Below are 9146 nucleotides of genomic sequence, written 5' to 3'. Positions count from 1 at the left end.
TTTGAGCCCTTTATCTAGAAGKGTGTTTTTGGTGATTTGAGGGCAAATATAACATTTCCTTATATAATTGCATTCAGAAAGATGCTTTAAACTACTTTTAAAGACCACAWTTTTTTTATCTTCTAAGAATGCATGTGAATCTGCGATCTGCACAGCACTTGAATACAGCATACAGCTGCCTGACATTGAGAACATTACCAATGGGAAAAGTCCATCAGTCACTCTATAAAATAATGGAAAAACCCAGACCATCCTCTTTCAAAATCACCTTGTCATGGTACAGGAGAGCTTTGTGTGGAGAGATGTCATGCCACGTTAATGAGAAGCGTCTGCTCTGACACCCTGCTGTCCTAAACAAGTTGACAAGCTGTAATCATGGAGCAGTCCTGGGGTAGAGCTGGGGAGACGAAGGTTGATGGCTGCCTGGGGAGAAGAGGGCTGGTGGGGAGGTGAACAGCACCCACGGGGCAGCCACGTCAGGGAATGGGTTCTGCCAGGAGAAGTCAGGTAGAGTGTCTCACTGGCCCTCTTCCCTGTAAGCTCTGCCAGCAGCAGCTTTCAATCCACTCTCAASTGATACATAGCCCTTCCCTGCTGATCCTATTTACTTTTTGGGCTGGCTCCCAACACCTAGCAGTCATGAGAGATTGCCAGTGTTTTATTATGCTGTTCCCACTCCCACAGGAGAAGCTGGGAGCCAGAGGAAGATGGGATGATGAGCAGATCTTGGCCTCTTTGGCATRCAGCAATAAAACTGTGGGATTGTTAGGGACAGGAAGGATCTTGCCAGGAGGGGAGTAAGAAAGATGTTTCGTATAGTATTTCCACTTTGTTTCTGATCAYTTGCTATTACAGGCTGAAGTGCCAGTGTGTACTTCAGCACAGAAAATGGGAGGCTGAGACAGAGCCTGATCTCACTCGTTGCTAAGAGAGTAACTTAATTTGCAGCAGATGGTGTTTATTGTTACTTCCCATCTGCATGAGGATTAAGAATTCTTCTCAGAAAAAAATGATGCAGCCTGACAGCATCCTGGTAAGAACAGGCAAACTTAATTCCAATCAAATATGACTTTCCCCCTAAAAGACAGGTTTTTCTGAACCTTTGGGTAAACTTTACTTAAATAAAGTTTAGATCTATTATTTTTAGGGGGTTTTGTACTTAAAATTTTTTAAGGAGTTTTTTAAAAATAATGTCACCTAAAGTTTCTAGCTGTGCAGAGTAATTTTGAAATATATGCAGGAATGGGGACAAGTAGAATGGGGGGRTAGAATACATGCAGGAATGGGGAAGAGTAAGCACATTGCCTCTGATCAAAAAGCAACTTCATATCAGAGCTGAGATTTTAAGTTTCRGCTTCCCAACGCCTTAGAGCAGGATGCAGTCCCACAAAGGAACTGGTAGCATGTCTGTCCTTGGCCCCTAGCACTGATAAAAGAGATCTATGAGTATGCTGTTTGTGAATGATCGGTCCCTTAAAAGCACAGATGTCTCTCTTATGTTCAGCTTCCACTGACTGATGGCTCAGCATTTCCTTCTRTACACACTAAGAAACTAAATTTTTATTCTATTCATATAATCCATCTGAAACCATAAGAGTTGTACCAAGGTGGTTAGTATACTGAGCCTCATTAAAGTCTGCCTGAGTATTTTTTGTAACCCATACTCCAAAACTGACACCTCGAATATACTGTCACTATCGCTTTCAATTGTGCGTGGGATTTAACAAGTAAAAAAGCATTTACATGAGTATAACTTAAAAACCAAAATGAAACTTCAAAATTGAAATAGAAGGAACTCACAATGAACAAATGACAAAATAATAGTGTTCAAAACAGAGATAGCAAAAAACCCCCAAAGACTGAAATGACAATTAGATCAAATATGTGTTTATTAATAAGGTCAACTTGTCTTAACATGTGGGCCACACTCCAGACTGAAATGATTATATTGTATTTATAGTATTGTTGCATAAATCTGTAGTAAAATATCTCTGTATCCTTGCTCATAATTTTTTTTTGATTAACACATCTTATTTTCCTTCCTGTGTTTATGTCCTAGAAGAAAAAGCAAAGTCTGGTTATCTTTCTGSGGTTTCTAGAAATCAGGCATCCCCTGGCAGATGGCTGGCTGTGCATAAGAAGATTGACGGGGTATATCAGGAAATTTRTGGCATTCCAGTCAAAAGGAATGTGTCTGAGGCCAGTGGACCTGACCAAACACTGCCTGAACTGCAGCAGACAGTGTTTCTTGCACGGCGGCTGCACAGTTGATCTCTACAATCAGAGCAAGTCTGAAGCAGCTGGGGTATGTCTGATATCTGACATATGTGCTGCATAAATAGAAATCGCTCTCTAGGATTTCCTGAAGAGAAGTCTAGAAGTCCTACACACATCTGTAACAGGTATTGTAGGGGTTGCAAATTTAATTCAAAAATCATGACAGTGTTTAGTCATTTAGTATATTACATTCTTGAGACTTGCAAAGCAAAAGGCACAGCGCTGGTGGCACCTATGTGGTGAGGTAAGCCAGAAGATGCTTTGCTATCTTAAAGTACATTCATTAAAATCCCCAGATGTGTATTTTTCCTCTTAATTGGTTTATATAATAATGGCACATCTGACCCTTATTATTTCCTCTTTCATAATGTTGCTAGGTGGGTTACATGTGTCTAAGTACACACTTATATGCAAAATCCGTGATATATACACTACAATTCACACATACATTTACCCATGCAGAATTTCTCTTCCATCTTGGTTAGCTCATACCTCTTAACTGAGCTTTGCAAGAAACTTTGCAGGCTTTGTTCCCCAGAATCTTATAACAGAGGATCTGTTTGCTACATAAAAAGTCATCAAGTTCAACAAAAACTTGGCAAAACCAACCACATCTCTGCTTAYTGCACACTAATAAAATTTGCTCCCRTTTCAGACAGAAATGTTTCTTCTCCCAGTCTTCTGGTCTTTAAATAATTTTTCACCCTTTGGAAAAAGTGTACAGATTTCTATGTTTCTGTGAATCATTAGTGACATCCAGTGGCTAAAATGCTAAGAATTCATAATTCCTATTGTCAAGGAACACCTAAATTTTCATTTCTTTCTCTAAGAGATCCTTAAGAAAAAGGAGAAAGGTAAAAAAACTATGTTCCCTGGTTCATCCACAACACATTGTGGATTTGATTAAATCTCACTAAACTTGCAACATACAACAGCGATCTTTCCTTAGTGATAACTGTAAGAAATTATTGAGGTCCCCYAAGGAGCTGCCTTAAGCAGCTGGCTTCAAATCACATGGATGAAACCATGCCATCTCCAATCAAAGCACAGATACATATCACAGTGCAAAACAAACAAACAAGTGAAAATGCTGAGAAATATAAACAATAAGAGGTAAGGATTTCACTAGGTAGGGTTCCAGGGAGGAGTGTGCCTGGCAGAATGAGACATGCTGAAGAAACCATACAGAATAAAAGAAAAGGGACAGCAATGATCTTCTGGACACTCACAGCATTGTAGAACCAATGAATTGAACTGAAGAATTATTTGGGTTGGAAAGGACCTTGAAAGATCATCTAGTTCAATTCCCCTGCCATGGGCAATGATATCTTTCACTAGATCAGAYTGCTCAAAGCCCCATCCAGCCTGACCTTGAACACTTCCTCTGCTGGGACATCCAAAATTTCTCTGGACGATCTGTTCCTATATCTCACAACCCTATTTTGTAAAAAAATTTCTCCCTTATATCCAATCTAAATCAGCTCTCTTTCAGTTCTAAACCATTGCTCCTTGTCCAGACACAATAGGCCTTGGTCAAAAGTCTCTCACCATCCTTCTTATAAATCCTCTTTAAATATGGAAAGGCTGAAATAAGCTATCATGGACTTTTCTCTTCTGCAGGCTGAAAATCCTCAGTCTCTCAGCCTTTCCTYRTAAGAGATATGTCCAAGCCCTAYCATGATTTTCATGGTGTTGCTTGTGATTAATGTGGCCTTGATCAAAAGCTTAACAGACATTTTTGAGCAAAGCACTGACTAAAGGAGCTCTGGCTCAATAAACCAAGACATTGTGCTGTTGTTTGAATATTCATGTCTTTGAAAGGTAGCTTTTTGTAATTTTTTGTAATTAAAACATTATCAAAGTAAGAAACAACTCTGCCTCTCCTGATGGAAATAAAATGATAATCCCTGAATTTCGAGTAAGCGTCTGCTGAATCGGGTATATGCAGTTATGTCAGCTCCAGTCTTGCCAAATCCAGAATACCTAGGATATTGCTGAACTASAGTGAACCACCTAACTCAATTACTAAGAATAAAATTTCAGGTTAACTCAAAATAATTAAGTTCCATTTTGAAAGSTTTCCTCCCTGTCATTGTGAGCATGTCAGGAGGAGCTGAAGGTGGAAAAACACAGCTTTTTTTTTCAGCTATTTGGGGCCCTGAGGCAGGAGGTGTTAAGCAGCTCTTTTACACTGCTTTTTTTGAATGTGGCAACTCAAGCATGAAAGAGCGGAAACCTCCTTCTTCCCTTCTCTCCCCTCCTGCCCCTCTCCTTTCTCATATCTGTACTCAACATATCTTTGTTGTAAAGTGTCTGCATGCAGTTACCCCATCAGAGGAAGGAGACAATTCTGAAACATTTTAAGATGTCATATGTTCAAAACAGGTTTAAAGCTGTCTACTTTCATATTGCAGTTCTATTACATACATTCACTACAGATCTTGTAGTATGTGCCACAGAAGCATAGTACAGCCCAGGTTGGAAAAGACTTCCAGAGATAATCTGGCCCAACCTTTCAAGACAAGCGGAGCTTAGGYGAAATTATTTAGCATCCTATCCAATTGCATCTTGAAAACCTCCAGCGATGCAGCCTTGAGCACTGCCCATGCCCCTGGGTCCATCATTTGAGGAATTTCTAAATTTCTTTAGCTTGTTTATTTAGGATTAAGTTTTTTAAAGCTACTTAGCAAYATTAAGCATGACAAAAGCCTCTCTAGCTCAGTAGGATTATTAATACCTCTGGATTTGGGTGACTGACAGTTAACCACAGAAATGAGCAGCATTCACRCACTGATTTCAGTATTCAGGACTGGAGGTGAGTACATAACCTCTTCTATCTTTATTCATGTATTTAATTCCAATTCCAAAAGAAAACAAAGTAAGGCCACTCAGTAAGATATCAATATTAGGAAAATAGCATTTTCTGCCTTCTGAACTGCTGCTTATTAACTGATGTTCTTTAACATCTTCTGAAAGCATCTAACACAGAATATTTCTCACACAGTTTTGCTGGAGGTCCAAAACATACATTGATGGAGATGTCATTTTAGGAAGGCAAGGTACTCAAAATTACACATTRACACTGGCACCTTAGTTTGCCTGATACTATCTAAATTTTTTGAAGGTTGYCAGTACATGGAGTGTTCTACCACATATTAATTGTAGTATATCTGTCCCTACATGTTGTACACAGTCACTTTTTTCCCATTTATCATAAATTGTAGGTGATGTCTTTAGCTTTTTTAAATAATAAAACCAGAGAAAACTTTTAAGACTATGGTGGAAGGTAAAACTAACTGCTTTTCTTCCCAATTTCACTGGTATACACCAGTATTTCCAATACAGTGGATTAGTCATTTGCAGCCTTCAGTAAAATGATGATACAATTATCCCAAACATAAGTTGTTGTATCATTATTCCTCCCTTGAAAAGTTCTTTATTTGAGAATAAGAAAAGATGCTGRAATCTTTGAAATGCAGAACCCACACAAAAGCTAAAAGTAGCTGTTCCACTCTTAGGGTCCTACGTCATCCTTATTTGGATAATAACAATAATACTGAGAATTTCAGACACTCTCCATTCATCTAATTGGTCCATTAATGACATGTTATTCAAAAACTGCCAATTAAATAGTGATTAAAAGTTTTCAAGAAATTTTAGGTGTAATGTCTTTGTGGTTGGGAAAAAGAGTTTAAAACTGTTTCCTAAGCAAAGAAATGTTGGAATGACAGTAACAAGAATCAGTAAAGGGACAAAGGGGCTTGTAGTACAAGTGGACTAAGCAACCTTAGCGCAAAAAAATAACAGATGTAAAGGGAAGTTTGTAGGATTCTTTGGAATGGCTGGCTTCCTCTCTGCATTGCCTGTCCCTTACATCTTGGAGAAACTTTACTTTGTCCACTACTGCCCCAGGTGAAGACGGCTGTACAGGGACACAGGGCATGTGAAAATAACCTGTGACTCCTAATTCTGGTTTTATTGTCAACTTACTGAAATTGCTATATTGGAGTCTGCACCGGTAAATTATTAAAGTCCACAAACCCCCTGTTTGAACTTACATCAATAAACATGAAAAGTGTAAGAGCTCATCAACAAACAAATTCCAGTTAGAAGCATACTTTTTATTTCCTCAAAGCACTTCATAATTAGAGCTTTGTAAACAAAACCATAAATTGCAACAGTAATTCTTTTTAGAGCAAGATTTGTCTTAGCTAATATGAAAGACCTTAGAAGACGTAGGTGTAACTCCTTGTTAAGAAATTAACATTAAATGCTGATTAGGATTTTAATTTAGAGCATCCAGCTCATTAAATTAAAATATGGCTATGCAATAGTGTGGGTTTTTTTCCCTGTACCAGAATGTAGACATTTAAATATCACAGCATAAGAAACCTGACACACACACAGTCATCAGTATTGCAAAGAAGAGCCATGACGATTTGTGTGGTAGGTGTATTTTTTCTGCTCCCTAGCTGACAACACATGACAGCTATAAATCACGCCTGCCAACCTGTGAGCTCTCTGAGAGGGTTGGACACTGTGAAGTATGTCAGTCTTGAAGAGCTTTCCAAAGGGACGGGGTGAAACCAAGTGGGGGCAATGAGCATACAAGAAGCCAGTCACCAGGTGAACATGCCCACCACGTTCATCACTGACGTGCTTGGCTCTTCATGCTCTTCACAACTCATGGAAATCCTGAGAAACTCAGTGCCAGCCATGAGTCACTGGCATGAATCGTTGCTGGTTACAGAGCAGTCAGGCTCCGGGTGGCTCTGAAGGTGTTAAGAGGAGTGGTACATGTTGGTGCTGTCGCATACTGGCTGCCCAAGAGCTCTGGGGCTTTCCAGCCCAGTGTACCACTGGGCCCACTGAGTTCATCAGGCCTGGGGAATCACTGTCATCTCTGTTGCTATCCACAGAGCAACTGGCAGAGAAACAGCTGCACAGGATGCATCTTTACAACTCCTTGGTAAGGCACTGGGGCTAGCTCCTCATGTCAGCTCACTGAGACAAAATTAAATTGATAAAATGCTCATGCAAGGAATGAGATCATTTGCTGTCTTATACCCTGAGGCAGCAAACAGAAATGCAAGTGACAGCAGGGAGGCTTTTTAGAGCTAATTTTGTCTTCATTAAGGCATCAGCGACCTTGAACAAAAGATTTTGAAGGAAACAAGAGCCTAAGAGGGGTATCTGCTGCAAAGAAGGGTGGGGGAAGTAAATTATGCTCTGATTCAGTTCCTGTTATTCAGGATCACATGGGCACAAACTACAATAAATTTAAACATGAGAAAAAGCTTTTTTTTCTTTAAAGAATGATCAGACCCTGGAACTTCTTGCCTATAGAGACTGAAGATCCTCCATCCCTGSTGACACCCAGACCCTGAGGGGACATGGCTGCGGTCTACCAGATTGGGGTGACTCTGCTCAGGTTCCATTCCCAGGAGTCCCTTTCCTCCTTCACAGCCCTGGGGGTCCATGCCTTGTGCCGTGGACCCTGATGGCTGCRCCCTCCAGCTTTATGTGACTGAGTCAGTTTGATGTGCTCGGTGCCCACTATGGGGTACACACCAGGCAYCCACAGCAGCAGCACAGCTCACCTACCCTGACATCTCAGGATGACATCAGGAAGAAAGTCTTTACTGTGAGGATGATGAAGCACTGGAACAGATTTCCCAGACAAGCTGTGGATGTCCCAGCCCTGGAAGTGTTCAAGGCKTGAACAATCTGTCTAGTGGAAGGTGTCCCTGCCCACGGGATRAGGGTTGAAGCTAGATGATCTTTAAGGTCCTTTCCAACCTAATCCATTCAAGGACATTGTCTTTTTCAGCCCAAATAATTCAAGGACATTGAGATGTGGAGCATGTCCAGAGAAGAGCAACAAGGTTTCTTGAAGGGTCTAGAAACATGTCTTATGAGGAATGGCTGAGGGAGCTGGGGTTGTTTTGAATAGAGAAGAGGTGGCCCAGGGGAGACCTAATTGTTTTTTTGAAACTACCTGAAATGAGGTTGYAGTGAGGTGGGGACTGGTTTCTTCTATTATGCCTGCATTGAGAGGACTGGGGRAAATGGCCTCAAGCTGAGACAGGAGAGATTTAGATTAGATATCAGAAAAAAAAAATTGCTGGTAGGGTGGTCAGGCTTTGGAATARGTTGCCCAGGGAGGTGGTGGAATTAAGAGRCATCTGGATCCGGCTCTGGGTGATAYGGCTTAGTGGTTTAGGGATTACAGTGGTAGTGCTACTGGATAATCTGGATGAGGGGATTGAATCCACCCTTTGWAAATTCACAAGACACAAAACTGGGTAACACTGTTGAGTGTTGGGTCCTACACGTTGGCTGCAACAACTCCCACACAGTGCTACAGGCTGGGGGATGGGTGGCTGCAAAGTGGCCCAGTGGAGAGGGACCTGGGGGTGCTGGTTCACAGCAGCTGAATGTGAGCCAGGATATGCCCAGGTGGCCAAGAAGGCCAATGGCACCTTAGCCTCTATCACTAATAGTGTGTCGGGCACAACCGGGGCAGCRACTGCTCCCCTGTACTTGGCACTGGTGAGGCCATGCCTTAAGTTCTGTGTCCAGTTCTGAGTTCCTCAATTCAGGAAGGACATTGAGGTGCTGGAGCACGTCCAGAGAAAGGTGATGGAGCTGGTGAAGGGTCTAGAGTCCTGTGAGAAGCAGCTCAGGGAACTGGTAGTGTTTAGCCTGGAAGAAAGGAGGCTGGGGAGGAACTTACTGCTCTCCACAAGTGCCTGAAAGGAGCTTGTGGCCAGGTAGGGGTCAGCCTGTTAGAAGAAAAGGGACAAGAAGAAATGGCCTTAAAATGTGCCAGGGAAGATTTAGGTTCGACGTTAGGAGGAATTTCTTCA

Source organism: Malurus melanocephalus, unplaced genomic scaffold, assembly GCF_030028575.1.
Source record: "Malurus melanocephalus ecotype Western Australia unplaced genomic scaffold, MMel_1.1 scaffold_724, whole genome shotgun sequence".
NCBI classification, from domain to species: Eukaryota; Metazoa; Chordata; class Aves; order Passeriformes; family Maluridae; genus Malurus; species Malurus melanocephalus.
The sequence above is the reverse complement of the archived record's forward strand: the minus strand, read 5'-3'. Positions refer to the sequence as shown.